Source organism: Tiliqua scincoides, chromosome 4, assembly GCF_035046505.1.
Source record: "Tiliqua scincoides isolate rTilSci1 chromosome 4, rTilSci1.hap2, whole genome shotgun sequence".
Lineage (NCBI taxonomy): Eukaryota > Metazoa > Chordata > Lepidosauria > Squamata > Scincidae > Tiliqua > Tiliqua scincoides.
In genome coordinates, this window is record NC_089824.1 from 65,284,376 (window position 1) to 65,312,094 (window position 27,719).

The 27,719-nt window shown below is 41.6% G+C and overlaps 1 protein-coding gene and 1 pseudogene across 1 annotated transcript in view; one reads left to right on the plus strand and one right to left on the minus strand.

Moving 5' to 3' along the window:
• Positions 1–27,719, plus strand: part of DOK6 (docking protein 6) — a 272,774-nt gene that overhangs the window by 44,519 nt on the left and 200,536 nt on the right. The window lies entirely within an intron of this gene.
• On the minus strand, positions 5,076–5,192 carry LOC136649911 (5S ribosomal RNA; annotated as a pseudogene).

Sequence of the window (27,719 nt, forward strand, 5' to 3'; positions counted from 1 at the left end):
CGGGTGCAGATATATATCTCTGCCAGGATTAAGAGCCCAATCCTAGGTATGTCTACTCTGAAGTAAGTCTCATTCTAGTCAATGGAGCTTACTCCCAGGAAAGTGCCTAGGATTGCAGCCTAAGAGCCCAATCCTATGCATGTCTACTCAGAAGTCCACTTTAGGTAATGGGGCTTACTGTGGATAGGATGGCAGCCTCAGGGCCCAATCCTGTGCCTGTCTCCTCAGAAGTCAGTCCCACTAGAGGCAGTGGAGCTTCCTCCCAGGAAAGTGTGGAGAGGACTGCAGCCACAGAGCCCCTTCTCTGCCTGTCTACTGAGAAGTCAGTCCCACTAGAGGCAGTGGGGCTTCCTCCCAGGAAAGTGTGGAGAGGACTGCAGCCACAGAGCCACAGAGCCCTTCCTCTGCCTGTCTACTCCAGCGGCTTAGAAGCTGCGCTGTGAAGCAGAGCGCGGAAGGAGGGGAGGCAGGCTGGGCTCAGGCGAGAGCTTGGAGATGGGGGCAGGAGGGGGTCATTGTGCGGTCAGGCAGGTGCCAGACGCCTGCCCACCCTGCACCCCCCAGCACCCACTCAGCGAATGCCTCTATTTTGCTCCCCACCTCCTGGAATGCCTCCAAAGGGGAGGGGCCCCTGCAAAAAGGTGCCGGAACTCCGTCCCCCCACGTTCCATTAGAAAAAAAGCCCTGGTAATATAGAAGCACACTTTTTATCTACCTGTTTGGCTAATATCAGCATTTCACTGTTTTATTTTGATATATAGTCTCATAGCTTTGCTGAATACATTCTGAAAACAATATCAAGATAGACTGAGTTTTCTTTATAATCATCTGAAATGTATGGAAAGGGGGGTGGGCTGGACCTGATAAGCTGATAAGTGAATCCAAGAATGCAGGATCTGCAGATAATCATGATTCCTGGACCTGTCAAATCCCAGTCAGCTGGAAAACGAATCTAAATATGAACCTGAGATATACTGTTACATATTGATCAATCTGAAGGCATAAAATCCATTGCAGTGGAGCAGTTTATTTGTTGCTGCCTGAACTTTACTCTTCATGAGTTGTGTTCTAAGATTCCCTTTTCTAGAATAAGAATTACTTTAGTGAAGGAAGGAATCTTTGTTCCACCCCATATGTTTGGACTGCTCTATGTGGTAAGTAGTTTCTCAGTACCACAGTTTCAAAAGAATTGGCCATAGGGAAATGTGCTCCAGTGGCATTCATGGGAGAGAGGCTGTAATGAACCAGTTAAAAGAGAGAGGCTTATAGTTGCCAGATAACATTAAGAGCTTTTGGGAAACGGAGTCTGACAGAACATTCCTGATGCATCTAATGAAATTTTAGGATGAAGGTATTATAAACGGAACAGTTATAGATCTGTATGTATTTTAGATTGTGAGCCCTTTTTAGTTAGGGCTCACAATCTAAAATATCTAGTTATTTGATCTAGTTATTTGATTTTTGCCTGTATTTATTTGATTTTTCTAGTTATTTGATTTTTCTAGTTATTTGATTTTTCTCTGTAAACCGCTTTGTGAACTTTTAGTTGAAAAGCGGTATATAAATACTGTTAATAATAATAATAATATGTATGTATGTATGTTAGCACTTAACATTTGTGCAGTGCTTTAAAAGAATGCAAAGTATTTCACATGTATTATCATGATACAGGCTTGTACTGCAAACAGAATATCAAGACTCATAGCCAAAGTGTCCCTATTTTGCCCATGTGATTTCTTTTCCTGTATCTTTAAGGGCGCAGTCCTAACCCCTTATGTCAGTGCTTTCCAGCACTGGCATAGCAGTGCCAATGGGACATGTGCTACATCCTGCAGTTGGGTGTCACTCAGGGAGGCCTTCTCAAAGGGAATGTTTGTTCCTTTACCTCGAAGCTTCATTGCCCTTATGTCAGTGCTTGAAAGCACTGACATAAGGGGTTAGGACTGTACCCTAAGAGGATGGGGTAGTAAAAAGAAGAGCATGCAAGCATAGTGATGGCTTGGTGGAAGTAAAAGGATGGGCAGCCCAGTCCTATCCCAGTGGGGCTGCCAGGTACAGCGGAGTCAAAATGGTGACCGCTGTATCCTGTGTCCCTACCAAGGCCAGTGGAGGTCTTCTCAGAGGAAGGGGATATTTATCCCCCTTCCCTCAAGTTAGGGCACAGGTTCCACAATGGGGCTACTTGAGTCTGTGCTGGCTCTTTTGCTGGCACAGGCTGGAGAACCTCCATGTTGGGCTTTGTGGACCAACACAGAGGATATGGTATTCAGCAGAGCAGGGCTCCGCTGGTCCCACCCCCCTCCTGGGCCAATCACTCCCCCACTTCAGAAACTCACACCAGTGTCCTGTGGTGTGACTTACCTCCGGTTTCTCCTATGGCATCTCCACTTGGAGCTCTTCCCCAGGTGTCTCCTCCCCAGATGCCACAGAGGTGCCACAAGGCACATTTGCGCCAGCACTGTACTTCAGTGTTGGCCCTTGTGTAGTAGAGCCCTTAAATGTGGGAAAATGTATAATTTGAAGACTTATATTAGGGATCCCCTGTACTTTTTATTCTTTTCCAGTATTTGTGCACGGAACTCTTCAGTTCCAGAAATTATTTGTATAATATGCTTTAAGTAGGTCTAATTTTCAGATCTATATGAATAGCAGAATAGTCCATGTTCCATATTCCATAACTGAAATGGCTTTAGAGTTTGCTTTCTAATTAATGTAATAGAAACTAATTTCATATGCTTGCTAGAATTAACCATTTGTCAAACTAATAACTTTAATGCATTTAAGTATGATGTCAAGAATACTGTTACAATATAATACACTACACACTGAACTAGGATAAAAGATTTATATATGTATTAGAGGTAAATGAAAAGTCTGTACATGTCCTGTTTTTCTGAAGTTATCTTTCTTCTTTCTAAACCTTTATCTGTTGTTTTGATTTGATATATTTGCTGTCACGTTGTCATGACAGCATACAAACGATTCCTTCCCTTGTTTCTCAGTACTAGTCAGACATTAGATCTTGTTGACCTTCAACAATACATTGTGCTTTCTGGTAAAGTCCATGCATTAACTCCCATTCAGGATGGATTATTGAAATTTTTTGGTGATATTGCTTTGGAAATAAATACATATTTAAGCTCCTATCAGAACACTGAGATATGTATCATCATTCCTGCTACCATACACTATTTTTTTAAAGCATGTGCTCTTCTTTCAAGTGTACATTAAGGGCCCAATCCTAACAGGCTGCTGTGCTATAGGATTGGCTGTACAGTGGCCTTTCTGGCATTGCAAAATGCAGCTGGGTTGCTGCCAGACATGGCAAGCAGCCATGACTGTGTGACAGCGGCTGTCAAAGATGCTTGTGCCAGTAATTTGGTGCAGGGGCTGAGCACAACAGGGTAGGACAGAGGAAGAATAGGGCAGGGGCCAGGGCAGAGATGGAGGCGTGTCAAGGATGGGAAGGGGGCGGTTATTAGTAGCAGTGGCTTTGCCTTTGCCTACCCTCTTCCTGGTCTTGATCCACCTCCTCAGGTCAATTCAGAGTTGAGGAACTGGGGTGAGCAAGAAGGTGCTTCCGGGAGCTTAGCATATGAACTATGAAGGAAGCAAGACATGGGCCAGTCATTTGGCTTGAACATGACATGGCTTGCTTTTGCATCCATCAGTCCATTGAGACACACACACATAGCATGGCTTTTTGCAGCACTGCCAACACTTGCAGTTTACATAGCGAAATAAATTAATATATGCCATTTTAATTATATTGTAGAAAGTGTGATTTAAATAAATTAAACATTATATACAGTTGTGTGACATATGACCCAATCCTATCAGCCGATAGCACAGGCTGGTGATAATCATTGCAATTATGCCATAAAAGATGTATATGACAACTTGTGAGCAGGGAAGGCCGGCGCTAAATCCAGCCTGACAGCAATCGGTGCTGGTAAGTACCATTTTGGACAGCGCAGGGGTGGAGGGAGGGCAAAACAAAGGCAGGAGGGTGTGTTTTGGGGTGGGGAGGGAGCAGTTCGTACCCAGGAAGGGAGATGGTATGATGGAGGGAGGCCTCCACCATATCCTAACCCTGTTTTTAGGCTGGATCTGTATCAGATCCAAATAGTCCCTATGGTCAAGTTGGGGCTTAACACATGGTAAGTAAATGTTCTCTTATTCTGAGGAGACTTCTGGCCTGCTCGGTTTCAGCATCAGATACGGCATGGGCCGTGCAGCCCTGCTGGGCTAGCAGTGAATAAGTTTGGGCTGCTCACTGTGTTCCTTTAAAAAAAAAAAATCATGTTCCAAACTATTTCTTTGCTTTCACCCTCCCCCATTTTGGGTTTACATGGGCCACAATTTATATGTATATGTATGCAAAAATTTGTAATGGTTTTAACAACGCTACAACTTTAGTGCAGATTCCCTTCCTTGTGGTCACAGCCAGCTATTGCCTGTTCCCCCAGTGGATATTTCCATCCTGGGCCTAAACTGATTATTGCCCATGAAAATTGCAGCTTATCGGTGCCAGCTGCTTGATGAGATTGATATGGATTTCACTGTGCCCCCCCTCAAGCAGGCAGTTTTTGAAACTGACTTTGCAATCCATTGCTAAGGGGTTCCCAGTCAGTACTGCTAAACCAAGAAGCCTCTTGGGACCCACTTTGCTCCCCATTGTCCCCTCCACTTCCCCAGGATGCTCACAAATCCTTAAATCTAATCCTTGCCGGCACCATACCTGCCAATTGTGACCACCTGGCTATGAAAAAACACCTGGACTATTAAAATTATTTCTGAGAAAGGTTCAGATACTATGTGAAACTGTAGTTTAACAAACAAAGATTGTTGTTGCCACTTTCTGCTGGAATGGGACAGGAGGCACTGCGTGGTTCAGAGTGTCTTGCAGACATGTAATCATGTTCTGGTTCCACAAGCTACTGTGTGAACATGGGGCAGTATTTGCATATTTAGATTTGAGAGTGAGAGAGAAAAATACTAGCCACTGATGAATAGATGCTTACATAGAAATGTCACATGGTTGGCAACCTTAAGTCTCGAAAGTCTATGGTATAAGCCTACAGCACCCAGTATTCCCAGGCGGTCACCCATTCAAGTACTAACCAGGCCTGACCCTGCTTGGCTTCCAAGATCAGACGAGATTGGGCATGTGCAGGGTAACAGTTGCTGTCAAGAGTCACAATAGCTCTTGATATTTAATTACCAGAAAATGGTATGTGTTCTGTATCATTTTATGAAATTTGTTTCGGCTTTCAGTAGCATACAGAAGAATATCCAAGACCTCGTGAGTTTCATTTGTACTAGGATTCAATATTGGAAGCAAGATACTTCATTGTAAAATACTAATCTTGCAACCTCAGAGGGCTTTGTATGAGAAGTGATTGTGTATCTTGAAAAAAATAGGAGCTCCTTCTACACCTGCTCTTTCAGCCTTTCAAATTACAATTCAGTCAAGTGTCCCCTTAAGAGCTTCACAATAAACACATTCTGTCACAAATAAACTGCTGGAGAAAAGACGGAGATGATCTACTGTGATTAGTTTTGGGGCTTAGGCTTTCTTAAAATATTACCTTAGCAATTAAAATATTACTTTTTTTGGCAACTGAATTTACACAGTGGGATGATTTTGGTATACAACCTGCACTAGCTACTAGCTAATTTTGTTGCTAGATGATTAAAAGTGTATTGGAGTGTGTTAATAAGTTAACAGCTTCTGATAATGACTGGTTCCCTGTTGATATACCTCCAATGTTATTATCACTTGTGATAATTAAATTAAAGTAAATCAAATATATACTCTAGGGATACCAAACTAAATTATGATTAATAAACTGGTGGCAAGAATAATTTCCACATACATAGTAACCATTTTTTATTCTTGTGACTACAAAGTTTTGTCTGTTGTTAATGGGTTTGGGGTTTCTTTCCAACCCTATATATTACAGCAGCTCACTCAGTAGGATTGCAAAGCAAAGAACTCCAAGTCATAACTTGGAAGATAGTGGTTTCCCTTGATGTTAAAGCACCCCATACAAAAATATGTAAGTCCTGACAAGGGATTTGTTAATGACAAGAGATTTGTTAAATTCCATAATTAACTTGAATTTCATCAGGAGAAAAAAATCAGTGTGCTTTTTTACTAGTCTATCACATATTTCTAAGGAGAGTTATGGCCCAATCCAGTTCAACTTTCCAGCACCAATGCAGTCGCAATGTAGCCCCGAGGTAGGGGGACACATTTTTTACCTTGAGGAGGCATCTGTTACCTGTACCACTCCATGCTGGGGTCACCACATTGACATGGCTGCATCAGCACTGGAAAATTGGATAGGTTTGTGCCCTTAAGAGTTCCAGAGTATGGCTATCATGACAGAAAAGGTTGTGTGATGCAAGTAGCTACCAATCTCTCAGGGCATTAGCAGATTATCTTGTGGACAGGTTCATGTGAGGGCATGTGAGGTTCATGTAAGTGTGGACAGGTTCATGTGAGGGCATGCGGAATAGCATTCTTTCTTCCTGATGTTGGCTGATTTTGATTTTCCCTTTTCCCCCCAGTGCTAAATTAGGGACTTACAAAACAGGTACAGCTGCCATTAAGCAGTGCCATACTTTTTTCCTTGTAGTAAGACTTGTTCTTGTGCTATTTGTTTCCCAAATAACGATTGTGCTATAGCTTGTGCTATTTGTACTTCTCATTATATTATTTATACACACATATGTATAAACATGCAGTACTATTTGTATGCATCTGTACTTTAAGGTTTGTCATGGTAAAGGCCTGTAGCTAAAGGTGTTTGAAAACAGTGTTATTTATTTTACTCAGAAGTAAGCCCACTGTGTGTTCAGTAAGACTTGGGCTTAATCCTATCTTGCTCACCGGAAAGAAGCATCTCTACCCACAGCTTGTCAGTTCTGTCCCCGACTCCTCTGAATCCCGTGACCAAAGTAGTCTTTCAGCCTTGTGTATTTTGGCTGAGCCTGAACTGCTTCCGCTGGTCTTTTCCCCAACCTGGTACACTGTCTATTCCATGCCATTCCTGACACTGTTATAAATCCAATGAATTCTGTGAAGGAGGACTTGTCCTGTGGATAGCATGTAAGCAGCAGAATACCGCTTTTTTGCAAAACTGAAGACATTTATCATTTACATGCAGACAAATCCTAAGCTATGGTGTTAACTGTTTTGAACACTTTTATTTCCACTTATTGTATTTTTGTTAATTTTTTTTCTTTTTTGCCTTAGGGTATTAAATGAAATCTGGTTACAGTTGCAAGGACTTATCAAGAAATGCACGAGAGATAGCATGTGAAGGGAATTAAATCTACATTATTAAAGAGATGCTATAAATATTAATTCCATTTCATTTTAAGTAAGCTGTTCCTGTAGTAAGAGATTTCTTGAAAAGGCGACAAGCCAAAATACTAAATCCTTTTCAGAATCTTACACATTATACTGGCAGCGATTAAGTCTCTTGTGAAAGAAAGTCTTTTGGGTAAATCCTCCACTTAATTTTTACTCAAGGAAACTGTTACATAAATCAACAAAGGCTGATAAATATCGAAAAGAAACGTTTACCAACAGCCTTTATCCATAATGTCTGAGAATTTTCAACTGGAGTGTAAGGTGAATTGCACTGGAGTGTTTCATGCTTGTTCAAAGCAGGTGAGATCATCCACTTTGCTGTCCCCTTCCCCTTTTTGTCCCTGGACCGCATAAAGAAGGAGCAAGGGGAATGAAATGGCTTGCCACTGCCAACATTCACCCCCCCCCAAAAGGGAGCACTGAACTTCTTCACCATTCTACCCCCTTATTCCTTCCTCACGTGCTCTTTTAAACATAAGAACTTCATAAGGAAGTGAGAAGAAGCAATTACTTACCTCCTTCCTTGCTGATCTTTTTTGTAAAACAGGAAGTGCAGTGCGCGTGAAGAGTTCTCAGTATAACCTGCACTTCCTGTTTTATGAAAAGGATCCCATGGGAAGGAGCAGAGGTAACAGCGGCTTTTGTTTTATCAGTTGGGGGCAGCCTCAGTAGCGCTGCATCCGGCAGTAGCATTGGTTTGGCCATCTCAAACATGTTCTTCCTGTCTGCAAGTTTTGTTCGTGAACTCACAGATGTGGTGTGCCTTGTAAGAGAGACCTGACTTTGGGTGAGCGATGTCCAGTGCTGGGATCAATGTCATATAAACCAGGGATCCAACCTTTGTCTAATTTCAATGTACTTTACTGTAGAAAAGCTGAAACAAGGAAGCCCAGCGAATAGTAGGGACTTTTTTGCTGAGACATGTGCGACTAATTGAGGGTTGTGGGTCGTACAGATTTTGGAATGCACTCCACTAGTGCTGAATCAGGCCAGTTTAAGGCTTGTATCTATGAATTCTTGGACCTCTTTCCTTTAATTTGATACTACAGTCTGTGGTACTGCAGAACAGCCTCATACACATACAATACACTTTTAGAATGTTTTCACTTAGGGAAAATCACAATAGTTGATGATACCATAAGGAGCAAGGGACACTAGGTCAGTAGCAGGATGCAAGATTCAGTGGTGAAGTGTGGCAAAAAAATAATCTGGGATAAGTGTCTGGTGCCAGAGATTAAGACATGGGTGGTTAGACTCTCTCTCTCTCATATCTGAATACTTAGTATATAAGTTAATTTTTTGTTAGAAGGTTCTGCACCTCTAGGAAACTCATGTAGGTATGACCTACAGTAGTTAGGTCTACAGAACCATAATGAATGGAGCTGGTTAGCAAACTTTTCAGTTTGACAACCATTAAACCATTTCTGCCCACTGTTGCATATACACAACAGGGACCAAATGGTACACCTGTGGGCTGGGCAAAAATGGGTTAAATAGGCTTGATCATGATTGCTTGCTGTTCTGCTAAATTGCTACTGATTTTATCTTTCTTTTTTTTAAGTGTTAAGAATTTTAACTGCTTTGTGAATTTTAAGATCAATAAGCAGGACGCAATGTTCAATAAATATATTTTTACTTATTTTTCTGTTCCTCTTTGGAAAATAGTATTAAATATAATGACACGAAATAACACTTAGCTCTAAGATGTTTTATGTAATTGAAAGAGCTACAGCAATATATAATTGTGTACTAATTGAGAAGGTGCAACTTTTATTTAAACGTAACAATCAGCCTTTCTATCAATTAGGCTGCTGTGTTGTGCACAATCCACAAATAATTTCCATTAAATGCTGCAAGACATCTGAGTAAGTATGCAGAGAAATGCTGAAAGAATTCAATGTATTAGAACAGCCTGTTAAAATTAATATACATGAGTTTACATCTTTACTACTCAAAAAATATAGGCAAAAAATACTGTATTTTTCGCTCCATAAGACGCACTTCCCCCCCAAAAGTGGGGGAGGGGGGGTGTGTGCGTCTTATGGAGTGAATACTGCAAAGCTGCAGGCGTTTTCAGGGCAGCAGAGCTTCCTTGGCAGGTGCTTCTGCCCCGACCAGGGTCCTGCCTGCGCTCAATGGTAATGCAAATGCAAATTGTAATGCTCAGTGGTAATGCAAATGTTCAGCGCTTAGTGACAATGCACTTGCAGAAAAATACTACAGTACCTCATTCTACCAGGGCAAGGATGATAAAGCAGAAAAGGCTAGCATATAAAATTCCTTTTAAACTAGAGGTAGTAAAATATGCTAAGGAGCATGGAAACAGAGCAGCGGAGAGACATATTTTATTACACTATTTGGTTCAGAATATTTTTTTTCCTGTTTTCCTCCTCTAAAAACTAGGTGCGTCTTATGGTTAGGTGCGTCTTATAGAGCGAAAAATACGGTATGCTAAAGATTTGGCAAGGTGTGTATCCAACCGACAGTTTGACTTATCCTTGCATTAACTGCAAAGCTCAACTTTCGCTAGGAGATCTAAGTGGTGCTTCCACAGCAACAGCAGCTACTTCATGATGTTTCTGAGACATGATCCAATAAAAGCTGAAACAGTCAAGTCCTCTGACTAGAATGATAATGTGGTTGCATTAGATATCGGTTCTGCTGCTTCAAAGCAAAAAAAAAAAAAAAAAAAAAGCTAAAAAACCAAAACAAATAACACAAACAACTGATCCAGTTCTTACACAGTGAGATTTCTTTCCCCTGCATTGTAGCACAAATTATATATCTTTGCTGCATTATCTATTAATCATTAAAGAGTCATGGATTTTCTCTTCCACTTGAATGAATAGAGAGACATAGTAAATAGAATAGATGGTATTAAGCATCACAAAGATGAAAACCAGTCTTCAGATTTTTCTACCTGAACAATATTTTGTATATTATAAAAATCTGTTTCTATTAGTAGTTCATAGTTTGCACATCTTTCCATTTCCCCTGTAGTATTAAGTGAAGTATTTTCAGTGATGGAGAGATGGGGAAGCTAGATTACTCACCTAATACTGACAGTGGTACATGACAGTGGACAGAGATATTTGCTATGGCCACATACCTGCCAGTATGCTGTCTTTCTCCCACCTTCACATGACAGGTGGTCCTATTTCTCTCCCCCTCTAAAAACTGACTTCATACATTTGGAGGCAGCTGCTGTGTGTCGTCCCCCCTCCCTTTGTGGCCAATGTTAGCTCTTTCTCCTTTTTGAAAAGACCGGGACTATGGTCTATACACTTGAGCAATAGGGTAGGGCAGAGACATTCTAGCCTACCTCATTTCCTTCTCTACCCTCTCATTTCCTTCCTCTGTCCTAGCCCAGGGATGTCAAACTCATTTCATTCAGAGGGCTGAATTCAATCACATTCATGGTGCCTGCTGAGGGCCAGGAGTGACATCATTAAGCAGAAAGTGACATCATTAAGAAGATAGTGGGCAGAATAAAGCACTTCGTTCTCACAGAGAAACTCATTAGCTGCAAATGACAGAATAGAAAATGTGCAAATCTTGTTCATATTTTCAACGTATAAGATAGTCCAATTATAACAAGGGCCAGATAAATTGCTTTCACGGGCCACATGTTTGACACACCTGTCCTAGCCCATTTTCAAAATGCAGGGAATGCAGAAAGGAGGAGCTAGCCAGGCGAAGGATCAATGCTTGTAGCTGCCTCTAAAGTAAGGAGTTGGCAGAGAAGACAGAGAAAGCAAATAGGCAGGTAGGAAGGCAGAAAATAAAAAGAAGGTGTAAGGGAAGCAAAGGGGAAGGAAGGAGACAAGGGAGAGGAATGGGAGCTTCAGGTATAAAGAACAACCTGATAAACCTGTTGTGCTCTTGAACATTCCCTCTGTGGCATTGTTGCCCAGATACCCCAATAAGGTACAAGACAAGTTATGTGGGTTATACTTAGGCCCCAACTTTCTTCAATTATTGTCATAGGCAGTCCTAACTCTCCACCTCCTTTTATTGTGTGCCCCAGCCTTGGAGAAGACAACAGACACTGTCCCCTTTTGGGTTTCCTCTGATTTCTAACTATTTCTAGCTTACTGACAATTTGAGCTTTCCACTTAAAAGGTAGTTGAGGAAGCTATAAACTGTATAATCTGTCCTAATCCACAAAGTATTAGTGAACATTGTTTCAAGGAGCCTCAGCCAGTATATTAAGCAGTAAAAAACTTTTGGGATCAGTTTTGGCCCCCACTGATCAAGTTGCTTGTCTCAGAGTGCAAACTGATCCCTGTACTTACTCCTTGTCCAACATGATATCTGCTAGTTGTGACCAAACTTAACTTAACCAACACCATTCCCTTTCCAGTAGTCTGGAGTAGTTTGGAGGGGGGGGACGACACCCAGTTGGTTTCCTGTTTCAGAGGGTGCTCAGCCAATTTCCTGTGGAACTCCTTGCCACAGGATGTGGTGATGGTGTCTGGACTCCATGCCTTTAAAAGGGGATTGGGCAGATTTCTAGAAGAAAAGTCCATTACTGGTGTGAGCTGTGATGGGTATGTGCAAGAATGCCGGATGCAAGAGAGTGGCAACAGGATGCAGGTCTCTTGTGGTCTTGTGTGGTTCCTGAGGCATCTGGTGGGCCACTGTGAGATACAGGAAGCTGGACTAGATAGGCCTGATCCAACAGTGCTCCTCTTATGCTCTTACCTCCTGAGAAATTTATTCTACTACCACTACATAAAGTCTATGGCAGTACAGTTTGGGAGCCAGCAGATGGCCAGTGATGCTGACCTTTGGATGCTGGCCCTGATCAACAATACTATAATTTTTTTAAAAAAAAATCTTACTTTTAAGGGTGTTTTCCTTTTTAGCTTATCTCATAGAGTGGTCTGACAGAGACAGAGTGAGCTCTGCTACTTTTGAAGATGTCAGCTGTGATTTCAACAGATTGATGTTAAATAATGAAGGGCTGCTGATACAGAGACATATCAAAATCTGCAGTAGTTTAATGGCAATCAGTCAGTCCATTATGAATGCCAATATTGATGTTTTCAGTGGTAATGAGGTAAACACCGTATGTAAGCATGTGATGCCTACAGCTGCTGTCTTCAAAAGGTTTGTATGTTTACAACATCTTCTTAAGTAAAAACAGTAAACAGCTGATCTCAAAGTCTGCCAGATAAAAGGATTATGCATGATCAGTGAAGTACAGTTGTCATATCTTTCCATCCTTTGAAACTTTCATTAAATAACATCCAAAGAGAAGCCACATGTGGGCTGCAATCATAAGGAGCAATTGAAGAAGAAACATTTACACAGTGAGAAGTGGAAGATTTTAGTATGTATTTAGGTATTTTTCTTCAAAATTAATAAACTTGTAAATGACTAGAGCTTTATGTTTATCACAATGTGATTTTAACAGCTCAATAGCAATATTACTAGTAGTCATTTTATTGCAGAGGTTGTAGTCATACTTGGGGCTTTTATATTATAATTTATATTCTGCTTGATACCACTTTCAGAAATAGATATGGTGATGACAGGATGAAATTAAGGTGCATGAGGTTGTATCCTTAGGCAGTCATGACATAGATCTGTTGATTTAAATGAGAAGAAATCATGATTCACTTCTTTAGTGGGACTAAGTAATGATTCACATCCTTAGTTATAACTGACTAAACTTGATATACAATCCATAAAGTTGCACACTGTCACTGTGGCTAAATATCGAGTAGTGTGGATGAATGACCAGATACTGCAAAATTAGGCATGCGCAGAGACCAGTTGAATGTGTTCAGGTATAAAAAAATATATTTGAATGGCAGATTTGAGTTAAATTGCCTGGACATCTTTGAAAATCGTAATGTATTTGCCAGTCTGTACATATTTGGATGAAGAAACACAGCAAGCTACATCATCTGTGTTTGTACAGTACACTAAGCCACAGCAATGACTCAGTGTTGAAAAGGTCATGAGGGTTTCTAGCATTGTTTTTCTTCTGCATTTTAGTGTGTATAACATTTCCAGATAGAACAAACTGTCTGAATCATTCGAAGACCTATTATTAGAGGTGTTATGTACCATACTCAGAAGTAAGCCCATTGGGTTGAGTAAGACTTGGGCTGTAATCGTTTTTTATTTGCTAGAAACAAACATCTTTACCTATTACGTTTCAGACCAGCTTTGCAGTGTCATTACTAGATGGTCTCCAAATTTAGACTTATTTATTAAAAGTGTTTCTTCTTGATTGTTAGTTAGCTCTAGTTGGCAACCTTCACTCTTGAAAGACTATGGTATCGCGCTCTGAATTGTGGTTCTGGAACAGCGTATGGTGTGGCTGAAAAGGCCGATTCGGGAGTGACAATTCCTTCCACACTGGGAGCAAGTGCAGTCTGTCCCTGGTCTGTCTCCCTGGCTATGGGCCTTCCTTCTTTGCCTCTTTGCCTCAGTCTGTTGGCCAAGTGTCTCTTCAAACTGGGAAAGGCCATGCTGCACAGCCTGTCTCCAAGCAGGCTGCTCAGAGGCCAGGGTTTTCCACTTGTTGAGGTCCATCCCTAAGGCCTTCAGACCCCTCTTGCAGATGTCCTTGTATTGCAGCTGTGATCTACCTGTAGGGTGCTTTCTCTGCATGAGTTCTCCATAGAGGAGATCCTTTGGGATCTGGCCATCATCCACTCTCACGGCATGATCGAGCCAACGCAGGCTCAGTTTCTGCTGAGCCTGCTGAGTTTCAGCAGTGCAAACATACTAGGGATTCCAGCTTGTTCCAGGACTGTGTTGTTTGGAACTTTGTCCTGCCAGGTGATGCCGAGGATACATCGGAGGCAGCGCCATGTGGAAAGCATTCAGTTTCCTCTCCTGTTGTGAGTGAAGAGTCCATGACTCGCTGCAGTACAGAAGTGTACTCAGGACGCAAGCTCTGTAGACCTGGATCTTGGTAAGTTCCGTCAGCTTCTTGTTGGACCAGACTCTCTTTGTGAGTCTGGAAAACGTGGTAGCTGCTTTACCGATGCATTTGTTTAGCTCGGTATCGAGAGAAAGAGAGTCGGAGATCGTTGAGCCAAGGTACACAAAGTCATGGACAACCTCCAGTTCATGCGCAGAGATTGTAATGCAGGGAGGTGAGTCCACATCCTGAACCATGACCTGTGTTTTCTTCAGGCTGATCGTCAGTCCAAAATCTTGGCAGGCCTTGCTAAAATGATCCATGAGCTCCTGGAGATCTTTGGCAGAGTGGGTAGTGACAGCTGCATCGTCGGCAAAGAGGAAGTCACGCAGACATTTCAGCTGGACTTTGGACTTTGCTCTCAGTCTGGAGAGGTTGAAGAGCTTTCCGTCTGATCTGGTTCAGAGATAGATGCCTTCTGTTGCAGTTCCAAAGGCATGCTTCAGCAGGACAGCGAAGAAAATCCCAAACAAGGTTGGCGCAAGAACACAGCCTTGCTTCACTCCACTTCGGATGTCAAAGGGGTTTGATGTGGGAGCCATCGAAGACAACAGTGCCCTTCATGTCCTTGTGGAAAGACCTGACGATGCTGAAGAGCCTGGGTGGACATCCAATCTTGGGCAGAATCTTGAAGAGGCCATCCCTGCTGACCAGGTCGAAGGTCTTCGTGAGATCTATGAAGGCTATAAAGAGTGGCTGTCATTGTTCCCTGCATTTTTCCTGCAGTTGTCTAAGGGAGAATACCATATCAGTGGTGGACCTGTTGGCACACAAAACAGCTGTCATTGACATGGAGCTGAGCAGACTGCAGATGGACATCGTCGCCCTTCAAGAGACGAGGCTGCCAGATTCGGGATCTGTCAAGGAGAGAAATTTCTCATTTTTGTGGCAGGGATAACCACCAAACGAAACCAGGGAACATGGCGTTGGCTTTGCGGTCAGAAATACCCTGCTGGAATCCATCATCCCACCTACTGTGGGAAGTGAAAGAATTTTGTCCCTGCAGCTCCAGTCATCAGCAGGACCTGTCACTCTCATTAGTGCTTATGCACCAACTCTGTCATCTCCAGCAGAAGCCAAAGACAAATTCTACAATGACCTGGCCACCACTATCAATAAGATCCCTGTAAAAGAGCCATTGTTCATCCTCGGCCATTTCAATGCTAGAGTTGGTGCTGATAACAGGTTGTAGTTAGCTCTGATGCTTGTCTTTTGCAGAACTTCAATCATGTAGTTACCTTTTAAATGGTAAATACTGGGATGTGCTGGAACCACAGCACTGAGTCTCAGGTTGAGCCCCATGTCTCCTCCTCCTTGACTCAAGTCACCCACGAGTCAAAACAGGTGGCCTTCACAAATCTCCCAGAGCCAATTTTTGAGTCATTTTGACTTGAGTTTGAATCTTTTTGAGAAACAAGTTTTGAATTGCTGAAGCAGCATAAAAAAAAGCAAGTGCGCACACACAAAACAAAGTGGCATGCACACAGAGTCTTGACTCTAGTCTATTCGAGTCTTTTCTTTTTTAGGGTAAAAATCAAAGTCTTAAGTCAGTGTCCAAGTTTTTATTACACATGACTCAAGTCCAGTCGTGGAAAACATGTTTTCACAACTTGAGTCTGAGTCATCCAAGTTGCAGTCCATCTCTAATAAATACTACTGATAAAATGAGCCAATTGGTTATGTTGCATTCAAGAACCTTAGGAAGCACCCACTAAACCATCCTTGATTTTTTATAGATAATAATTACCTGTGTGTAAAGAGAGGAATCACATGTGAGATTCTGAAGGAATGTCTCTTGCATATTCTTCCCATGCTTTGCATGTGAAAACAATATGCATGTATACCTTTCTTCCCTCCTTTAAAAAAATTGATATACAGGTCCAACTTTATTATACAGATTTTTTGTACATGGATTTGACTCAACACAAATGGCCACTGCAAATGAGAAGGAATGTGCTGATCCCTGGAGAAGGGGAAAAATGCATCCCTTTAAAATCAGTTTAAAAAAACTGCTTTTCTTACTGTTGTAGAGAGACAGTCATGAAAGCAATATAATATAACCTAATCATCCATGGATTTTTCACCTGTGGAAAAATCCATGGATTTTTCTATCTCAACACAATGAGAAGGGCCCTTTAAATTAAAGGAAAACAGTCCTTTAACAATAGCCTCCTTAATTTGAGAGAAGGTAGCCAGCTGACAATCCATCAATCATTCTCTCTCCAGGCACTTAGAACCCTCCCCCCCCTCAGCACTTGAAAGAAAGATAATCACTTTGCTCTAGGTGAAGGGAGGGGTCCCTGGCTCAGAGTGGAGTGAAGCCTTTCTAAGAGAGTGATTGATGAATTGTCTGCCTAATGACTCTTTTACATCACAAAGGCTGTTTTTAAATCGCCCAGCAAAGGGGCATTGTTTTTTAAATGGATTTGCTTTAATGCGATTTTTTGCCATCCAGGTGAGTTCTCCTCCGGGGCAGGAGGTCTGGTCTAGAGGGTAGAGCCTCCGTCTGCCTGAAGATAACACCCACAAGGTCGCCAGTTCGAGGCCACCGGCACCGTGCGACCTTGAAGCAGCTGACAAGCTGAAGCCGAGCAATTCCATCTGCTCTGAGCGTGGGAGGATGGAAGCCAAAATGTGAAGCCAGATCGGAATGAAACACCTTGAATGTAGTCGTTCTTGAAAGAAAGAAAGAACCTTCTTTGAAATTGTAAAAATCCCTATTTAATAAGGGATTTAATAAAGCCTGCCTATGTAAACCGCCTTGAATAAAGTCTTTAGAATAAAGACCAAGAAAGGCGGTATATAAATACCTGTTGTTGTTTGTTGTTGTTGTTGTTGTTGTTGATATTATTATTATTATTATTATTATTATTATTATTATTATTATTATTATTATTCTGGAAATGGAACCCTCAGGAATAATGAGACACAACATCTGTCTGTCTGTCTGTCTGTCTGTCTGTCTGTCACAATAACAGACCTAAGACACAACAGAATCTTAAATCATTATTCTTGTAAAGATATAGGACAAAATCAGAGTTTCACTAACAATTTTATTTAAAATATCAAGAACTTTTGGATCCCATGAAATTAAGTGAAACACTGTAATTCGCAACTACAGCAAAACACTTGGATGTAAATTCAGCTTGTTTGGTATCTGAGTGTTTTGCTTAGATAAGAAAACTGCAGAAGAAACAACAAAAAATGTCTGACTTCAGTTTTTCTGCAATTACATTAGTCCATATTTTTTCTGCTGTGTTAAGATATTGTCCTAGAGATAATTGCCTTTGACTAATCTGAGAAAATTTTACTGGGATTATTATATTTTATTACTTTTTTCTTCTGCACTTCAGGTGCCTTAGAATTCTCAGCATTAGTTGCAATGCATTTTCAATTTATTCTTGAGCTCCTGGGCTGAAAGGGTCTAATCAATAGCTTTGTGGAATTCAATGCTAATTGATTTGCTGTTCAATGAAAGGGAGTGTAAAAATCCTATTGGGCTTTCGTGCTAGCGAAATGAGTGTTCTGCCAGCACTAATTGCTCTAAAAGCTCCAGAAAGCACTTTCTGGCAGTGTGTGCAGTAGCGCACTGCCAGGTCCATGTCGGGAAGGCTGTCGCTTTCCCACCTGCATCATCAGCTCCTGCCATGTACTGGAACAGGCAAGTTAGCAAGGAAGATGGGAAGGAGTGGAGGTGAAACTGGGTGGGGAGGAGGCATAACGGGGCAGGATGGCTGTGGGAGGGGGTAGATCCAACAGTGATGACACAGACTGGATCTTAATTTCCCCTTTCTGCAGCCTTCCCACCTCCTTTTTCTCTAAGTGATTTGGGAAGCTTACAGAGGCGTAAGAGAAATTTAAATCCCCTTTCGCCAATGAAGTATCCCAATACACCACCAGCACCACCACTCCTCTGGATACAGCCATCTGTTTTTGGCATAGCTGTACTAGTTGGGGGATGGGGAGATAGGATTGAGCTCTGAGAAAGGTAGTAACTGCTGGAGTTCAGCAAAGATGACCAGTTAGATCAGTCATTTTCACTGATGTGCCGTGAGCAGTCTGCAGGTGTGCCGCAGGAGTTTGAGGGTCATTTATTAGTAGGGCCATTGGGGGGATGTGGAGGATGTGAGACTCCACCAACAGTATGGTGGGCTTTGTCAATTGTGAAAAAACTGATGGTGGGTCTTGACAATTTTAGTTTGTCAATGTGCCACAAGTTGAAAAACGTTGAAAATCACTGAGTTAGATGGTAAATCATACTAGCAATGCTTGTTGATTAGTTCTAGATTTCCATCTACTGTAGGGCATATTCAATTGTAAATAGATATGGGTTAGCACAGTGGTTTCCAAACTGGTTGGTTGTGACCCACCAGCCTTGGAAGCACTTGTTACTGGCCCCTTAAGGGGCAGGGGGAAGGCAGCAACATGATCTCTAGGATTGCAGCACTGCAGGGACAGAGGGAGGGTTTTTCAACTTATCTCCCCCTGAGCTAGCCTCCTGGGGGTGCAGGGAGCCCCACAGGCACCTCTGCAGGGCTTCCCAAACCATAGAAATGTTAAAAATGCCAGTTGGAAACAATTTCCAGTCTCTGCTCATGAAACTGGCAGTGGTTTCAAATCGGTATTTTTAACATTTCTAAGGTTTCAGGAGCCCTGCAGAGGCACCTGCGGGGCTTCCTGCACCCCTAGAAGGCCAGCACAGGGGGAGGTAAGTTGAAAAACACCCCCTCTGTCCCTGGCAGTGGCGCAATCCTGGGGATCACATTGCTGCCTTCTCCTCACCCCTGCAAAGATTTAGCGTTTCGCAGACTTCTAAGAAGACGTTTGGTAACCACTGGCTTAGCATGACCAGGAATCTTAGCATGGCAAGAAAAGGAGTCTGAAAGTATTTGTAGGTAACACATTTCAAAAGTATACATTTGGCTTCTTTTTTAATTAGAGAAATTTATAGAGGATGACTAAATGGAGCTTCCATGTTGAGGTCCATATACTCTAATTACCAGATGTTGAACAAAGGAAGCAGCATTCGCTCTTATGCCATGCTTGTGATCTGGATAGTGAGTTGTTCCATGCTCCACTGTTATATTGTGTAAATTCTGCATTAAGCTAACAGATAAGGACATACACTTTCAGCTATTGTGTTGAATAATTCTGATTAAGCACATTTCTATATAGTTCATTTTCTTCTTTTGCTTTCAAGCTCTAGGGTTTGGAAAGCATAGAAAAAATTATATAAAAGATGAAAGTGAACATGGTGATGGACAAGCTGCATAAAAGGCTTACCTGTTTTCACTTGAATATTCTGGATCTGGAGGCAGGTTCAGAGTGGCAACTACTGTATGTTGGTTGTGTTGGTGGATAGGAAATCAGGAGTAGTCATGGGTCCCTAAGTTCTCCTGGATTACTTTGATATTACTTTAATATAATCAGGTAAGCTATTATTTTGAACTATCAGGAAGGTTTGGAAGGGAGGACACTGTTTTGCAATGGACACTGTTTTGCAAACACTCTTTCTGCCTGTTGACAACATCCAGTAAGTGGTACTGAGAACCTGAATCTCCTGCAGTGCTATGTTCATATGTGGAGGGCTATATTTGCCCTCCGTGCTACATGAGATTCTGGGAGAGGTTGTGACAGAAGTGGCCAAGTTACCTAAAAGTAATGTAGACTTTTGCCTATAGTTAGTTTTCTTTCTCCAGAGTGCAGCCTGGGTATAATGAAAATGTGTCCCTTTACAAGTGTATGGACAACTAGTTAATTGGTCAAGGACACCTTGATTACATGATGAGCTGCAGTTGTCAGTTTTGGGAAGGGAGGGGGGCCAGTCACCTTGAGTAAGTGGCCACCGCTTACGTAGTCTACTGGAAGGTTTGGAAGGTTCCAACTTCTGATTAGTTGGGTGGTGGGAGTCAGGTTTAGAGATCCATCATTTTACCAGGAGGTTCATAAACATAAGAACAGTTCCACTGGATCAGGCCATAGGCCCATCTACTGTAGCTTCCCATATCTCACAGTGGCCCACCAAATGTCCCAGGGAGTGCACCAGATAATAAGAGGCCTGCATCCTGGTGCCCTCCCTTGCATCTGGCATTCTGACATAGCCCATTTCAAAAATCAGGAGGTTGCGCATACACATCATGGCTTGTAACCTGTAATGGATTTTTCCTCCAGAAACTTGTCCAATCCCCTTTTAAAGGCATCCAGGCCAGATGCCATCACCACATCCTGCAGCAAGGAGTTCCACAGACTGACCACACGCTGAGTAAAGAAAAAATTTTTTGTCTGTCCTAACCCTCCCAACACTCAATATTAGTGGATGTCCCCTAGTTCTGGTGTTATGTGAGAGTGTAAAGAGCATCTCTCTATCCACTTTATCCTTCCCCTGCATAATTTTGTATGTCTCAATCATGTCCCCCCTCAGGCGTCTCTTTTCTAGGCTGAAGAGGCCCAAACGCCGTAGCCTTTCCTCATAAGGAAGGTGCCCCAGCCCAGTAATCATCTTAGTCATTCTCTTTTGCACCTTTTCCATTTCCACTATGTCCTTTTTGAGATGCAGCGACCAGAACTGGACACAATACTCCAGGTGTGGCCTTACCATCGATTTGTACAGCGGCATTATAATATTAGCCGTTTTGTTCTCAATACCTTTTCTAATGATCCCAAGCATAGAATTAGCCTTCTTTACTGTCATCGCACATTGGGTGTACACTTTCATCGACCTGTCCACCACCACCCCAAGATCTCTCTCCTGATCTGTCACAGACAGATATATAATGTCCACGGGTTCTCCTGCATCCCCATGCCTGCTGACCTTTTCACTAATTCTAAAAGGTTTGTGAGGCATGACTCTCATCTCTTACATCTTGGCCATGCCTTTTGCCACTTCTTTTCATCAAGGATGTTTGGCTATGCTAACTGCTGCAGTGTGGGTTGATAAGATCCATCCAGGAGAAGTGAGTTAAGTTTGGTGAAAGATTAAGAGTGGAAGTTAGCATAGACAATCTTCAGCAAAAATAATAAAAGCTGTGTTCCTTGTTCTTTCTAAGTGTTAAAATACATATATTTCTATACCCTGATATTCCCTTACCCCGAGGAGACTCTGGTAGCTGCTCTGGCCCAATGGCATAAAGCAGCACCCATTTCAGCTCTCCTGTACTTCACGGTGCTGAGGCAATGTAGGATTGGGCTGTTAGGCTGTAATCCTAACTTACTCACTGGAAACAAACACCTCTATTAATGGGATATTTTATGGTTGGAAAAATTAAAAGAAAATGTGACCTGAAATCTGTAATGTTTGGTTTGTTATGGTGTTGTCACACAACATGCTTGATAATAATTTGCAGCTATGTGTGCACATTCTGGGTGGTGTTGTGACCTTATTAATATTCCTGAGAGGTGCAGTGTGTCTCGTGTATGTAGTGTCTCAACTGGTTTCATCATTCTTTTACTTCCTGGAGATGTACTGAGAAAAGAGTTATGTGTATACTTTGAAAACCTTTGCCTCTTCTCTGCTTCTGAAACTGGGCTAGGAATAAAGTTAATGGTCTGTCCACAATGAGAGTATTTCTTTCCCATTTTTAGATGACAATAGCCACAAATTACATGGCTCTTTCTGGACCTTAAAAAAATTCAACAAGGAAGCTCTATTAAATGATAGCATTATGTCGGAGGGTTGTCTCAGCTCAATAATGAATTTGCAGAACGGCATAAATAACAGCCCTCTTTGGCAAGGCCTGTAAATATCCATTGGAAAATGTGTCTCTGTTAGATATTTAGGGATATATTTGTGCCAAATGCAGTCAACCAGTTGAAAGGGAAACTTTTGTCTATCACAGAAATATTGCAGCTGTTTCTCGGCCAGCATGTGTGTGCTGTCTTCCAGTCTTTCATCACTTACATCGAAGCCTGTTTTATGACTCCCCGTATGTGGCAGCTGTGGTTTTTAATCAACTGATATAGTCCCCATCATTTATTTATTTATTTATTTATTTATTTATTTATTTATTTATTTATTTAATAGAATTTTTATCCCACGTTTCTCCCACACCAAAGGCGACTCAAGGCAGCTAATAATATCGTTAAATAAAACAATATAGAGATTGTCCCTCATTATCCATTGGGGTTCTGTTCTGGAACCCCTAGTTGATAAAAAAAAAAAAGTCAATTAAAAAAACAGTGGAAAAATTGGTGTAAAGACCCATTTCCACATTTCTTGCCCTCCATTGCTCCTAATGAAATAAAGTCATGACTTGACATCTGCAGGGGTTTAATTCTGGGACTCCCTGCTGATACCATAAAATGTGTTAAATTAAAGCAGTTTAAAAAAATTAAAAAGTGCGTCCCTTTACAATTGTGGTTTAAAAACTGCTTTTCTTACTGTTGTAGAAAGGCAGTTAGCAATTAGAAATGCAAAGGACCCCCTGCTTTTGACAGGCTCAGATGAAGAATGGAATGATCGTTTGCATGACTGTCTCTCTACAACAGTAAGAAAAATAGTTTTTTTAAACTACGATTTTAAAGGGATGCATTTTTCCCCTTCTCCAGGAATAAGCACATTCCTTTTCATTTGCAGTGGCCATTCGTGTTGAGTCAAATCCGTGTATTAAAAAAATCAGTGTATTAACAAGGTTATTAAAAAATCATTGTCCAACAAGGTTGGACTTGTTATATTAAAAACAATTAAAACATTAAAAGCCCAGGATCACCACAATTAAAATATAAGTCATGGCTTCTACTTGCTTAGCCAGCCATATGAATTCCAATCCCATGTGCTGACGTCGGTAGAGATAAACTTTTAGCAGTCCATTGCAATTGTTCAAATTGTTAAAGTTGTGATGGTATGCTGAAGGCTGCGAAGAAGTGATGGTATGCTTTGATGGTATGCTGAAGGCTGCAATCGAACAATAGCTTAGTCAACATGCGACAGCTCAGTCAACATGGCCTGATTGATAACCTGTTTCTACCAGAAGACAGGTTGCTGACTTCCTCCACTTTCCAAGCAACACTAAGTCCTGTGGTTCTTGCAGCAGAATCCTCTGTGTGTGTCATCAGAAGTAAGATGTCTTGAATTCAGTGGGACCTGCCAGATAAATGAATATAGGATTGTAGCCTTAGGGCCCAATTCTACCCAATTTTCCATTGCCAGTAAAGCCATGTCAGTGGGGCATGCACTGCATCCTGTGTTGGGGAGGCAGTCACAGAGGCCTCCTTAAGGTATAGGAACATTTGTTCCCTTACCTTGGGGCTACGTTGGGGCTGCACTGGTGCTGGAAAATTGAATAGGATTGGGCCCTTAGTCTTTAATTTATATTGGAATGGCCTCCAGAGTTCTGAGAGGCCCACCAGATGCTGCAAATTGGACTGGAACAGAATCTCCCTCCTAGCCAAGTGGTTCTCAAACTTTTTAGAGGCCCTGGAGGCTGCTGCCTGATTTATAAATGCAAAGGGATGTGGGTATAATGGTGATTGGGCATCAGTGCCCGCCCCCCTCCCCAGTAGCAGCTTGTTTAACCCTTGATGCACGTAGCCTAATCTGCCCTGTCCATTCATGACCCAACCAAAATTGGGTGGCAACCCACTGGTGGGTCTCAGACCCACAGTTTGAGAACTTCTGTTCTAGCCCGTTCGAGAACTATAACTATGTACCCAACTTACATGAGACTAGCAACATGGGCAGTATTGTTCCTTTCAAGAAAGTCTAATGCTGATATCATGATGAGCAACAGTGTGACCTCCACCCATGTGGCTCAAGATTTCTCATGTTATCTGGCAAGTGTGCGAAGGAACTGTGTTGGAGGAGCAACCGCTTTGTTTTTGTAATGCAAGAATACGGCTGCAGATGCTGCTGGCGTAAAGGTAAGATGATTGCTTCTGCAGCAAGGTAGTGGGATGATAGGACTTGCTCTTAGCCATTGAATGAAGGCAATAGTTATGTCCTTAAACTAGCACTGGAGAACCCAGAATACAGTGGATTTTCTGATTCCCTATAGTTGCAGTGAACCCATTGCACATAAAAATATGATTTTTTTTTCACTAGGCATGTTTGTTCATTCGTTGTAGCCAAAATCAGAGGAAGCAGTTGCAATTCAGAGATTGTCTGGTTTATAACAATCTTAGCAGTTAGCAACATCTTAAAGTTAAAGTAAAAGGAAATTGGAATCTTTTTACAGCTGTCATTTAAGCCCTGCCTATTTCTGTAAAACTTGTAAGATCCTTACAGTCTAACTAATGAGGGCCCAATCCTATCCAACTTTCCAGCACTGATGCTGCCATGTCAGTGGGGCGTGTGCTGCATCCTGTGATGGGAAGGGCAGTCACGAAGGCCTCCTCAAGGTAAGGGGATGTTTGTTCCCTTACCTTAGGGCTGCATTGCAGCTGTATCTGTACTGAAAAGTTGGTTAGGACTGAGCCCTAAGTCATCCACTTCTTTACCATTAAAGCAGTAGTAGAGCACTCATCACCAGTGTACCTTTCTTTCTGTAACAAGAGTAGTAAAGGTCTTTAACATATCAGAAGGATGAAAGACAGTTTCTTTAAATCCTACAAACATAAGACACATCGGTAACAGGCAACATTAGAATAAATAGTTCAAAAAAGAATGACAATATTATTGTGAAGTAAGGCTTTCATATACAAGTCCAGACTCCCTAACTATGGATTCAGAACCCACAGTTTTAATGGACTGCAGGTTTTGAAGCCAGACCTCTGCTCTTGGACGCCACCAGAGATGTTCTCTGGTGACATCCAGGAGCCTTTCTGAAGTTGCAGCCTCTTCAGGTTTCAGAATGCCACTTGGAACAGTTTAAATAGTACTTTCAGTTTTTGGCGAAAACCAGAAGAACCCTTTAAGCCAGCCATTTTCAACCACTGTGCCATGGCACATTGCTGTGCCGCAAGAGGTCCACAGGTGTGCCACAGGAATTTGGGGGAAGGTCATTTATTAATAGGGCCAATGGGAGATGTGAGCCCCCACTGGCAGTATGGCAATTGTCAAAAACCTGGTGGTGTGCCTTGACCATTTTAGTGCCTTGTCAGTGTGCTGTGAGATGTAAAAGGTTGAAAGTCACTGCTTTAAACTGTTCCAGGAGGCATTCTGAGGCCCACAGAGGCTGTGCATGGCCTCTACAGGCCTCAGAAAGGCTCCAGACATGACCAGAAAAAGGTTCTGGTTGCATTTGATGTCCCTGTGGGTTGGAACCCACGGATTTCATTATGGCAGGTTTTGGTATCCATCGGGGGTCTGGGAATGGATCTTCTGAATAGATATATTGACTTCACACTAGCTGTATGTACAATATTAGTATGCTTAGATCCTTGGGTTGCTTATAAGAATGGAAGAAATCTGGAGTTTTAATTATCAATGTGTCATGATGTTGATTTTAAATTATACAGACAAAATAATATGGAACATCTGTAAACTTAAAGTAAGAATATTTGTTTCTCTGGGGAGGTCTGGCTGAAGCAAGCTATTGCAAATATAACTTAATTAATATAAATAGGTCTTCTATATTGCAGAATATAAAATTGTTGTTTCAAAAAATGTAATTTTACCTGAATGTGTTTCTTATCAGGATTGCCTACAGGGAACTTTTAATAAGCAACAGCTTTGCAGGTAACTTTTAATTCCTGTTGCAGTTTCTCTCCCTCAGACTTTCCCCCATAAATATATTATGGCTGCATTAAAACTAAGGTTAGAGTGTAGCTAAAATAAAGCAGTTTTAAGTCCATTGAGTTGAGTGGATTGCTTGCTTAGTTTAAAGTCATAGCAATATAACGCTAATAGTCGAACTGTGGGGAAATAAGAATAAAATCATGAAAATATCTAGGAACTTCGTCATTGATGTATCTGATGTATCTTACACATACATAATTTTGAGAAGGTATTTAGGAATTCTCCAACTCTACTAGACCACCCTAGTTCTGCATTTCAGCTATTCAAGAGATGAGACCAACTTTAAAATGCCAGCCTGGAACCTGGGACCCTTGGGGTGGGGATTTGCTTTTTTTTAACCTTGTCTTTATCATGCCTCTGAGGTCAGCAGCAACTTCATCAGTACTTGATGTGCTGATTATGTTCCTAGAAGCTGGCTTCTGCTGCTTACTTTTTTTTTTTGAATGTCAGGATATGCATTCATTTAAAAAAAAAAGTAATTTAATAAAATCTTAAAACAAAGGAAAGCCCCACCTGACTGCTGTTCTCAAACACTAAATGGTGGGAGCCACAAGACCCATCTATTAAAGACTACTAATGGACATCAAGTACTAGACAATTGCTTCTTGGTGAATGTGGATGTTTTTCTTGAATTAGAAATTTACCTGCAGGGATTGGGTTTCAAACATATGCTCTAAATGGAGGATGCTTGAAAAATAGCCAGTTTGCAGTTTGTAAATTTGAAACGGAGGGAGTCCTAGGCATTTTGAGCACGAGGTAAATGACAGTGGAGTGCATGAACTCTTTCTGGTCTAATATATTTTCTGCCTCCTGAAGGAGTGCCTGTTTGCTTCTATCATTATTATTTATTACAGTCGTATACCACTCTTTCTCCAAAGAGTGTAGGTTTGTTGATAAAAGGAGTTGTAAGCATCTATATTATGCAGAGTTATAAAGCAGAAGATCCTGGGTTTTTGACAAAATCTATACTAGCACTATCTGGTAATCTGAAAACTAGAATGAAATTGTCTGGCAAGAATGTGAACCATTTTGCTATTCCCAGCTTGTCAGTCATTGGATTGGCATTTAGCTTTCATAGCAAAAATCAGATTTCTGTCGACTCTAAAGCTAGTCAGAAGGATCAGAATGGTTGTTTCGTATGAAAACAAACATAGAAACATAGTCAATTTGAAGCATACCATAATTACGTATTATTTTGAAAACAAAGCTCAGATGTATATTCTTTTTTTGTTTCTTATGCTGTGCTGGACTTTTTTATTTTTAGTTTCTATTAATGATTACCATTATATAGTCATTGTATGCCTCCTCACTACAAAAGTGACATTACACTCTTTCGGGAAATGTAGTACATTAGGCAAACTTGTCATACAGTTTCTGCTGAAGCAGCATTGTGGCAGCATTGGAGGCAGGAGAACAAAAGTTATGATAAATCCAGTTTTTTGGTCTATTTCTTCTGCAGGGTCAAGTATGCAGATGAACTGAGATAGAATACTGAACATGTGCATTAGCAGCATTGAACAAGCAGTTGAAATCCAGGATTTGTTTTGCTTCAGAAGTTTTCTTAGCACAACAGGCCAATCCTATCTAACTCCCCGTTCAGCAATGCAGATGCAGCTTCTGCTACATCTGGGGGAGCAGGCTTCTGTCAGTCTGCTGGCTTTCACAGGAAGGCTCCAGCCTTCCCACTGATGCTCTGGAAGTGCGCACTGCAGGAGTGTGCT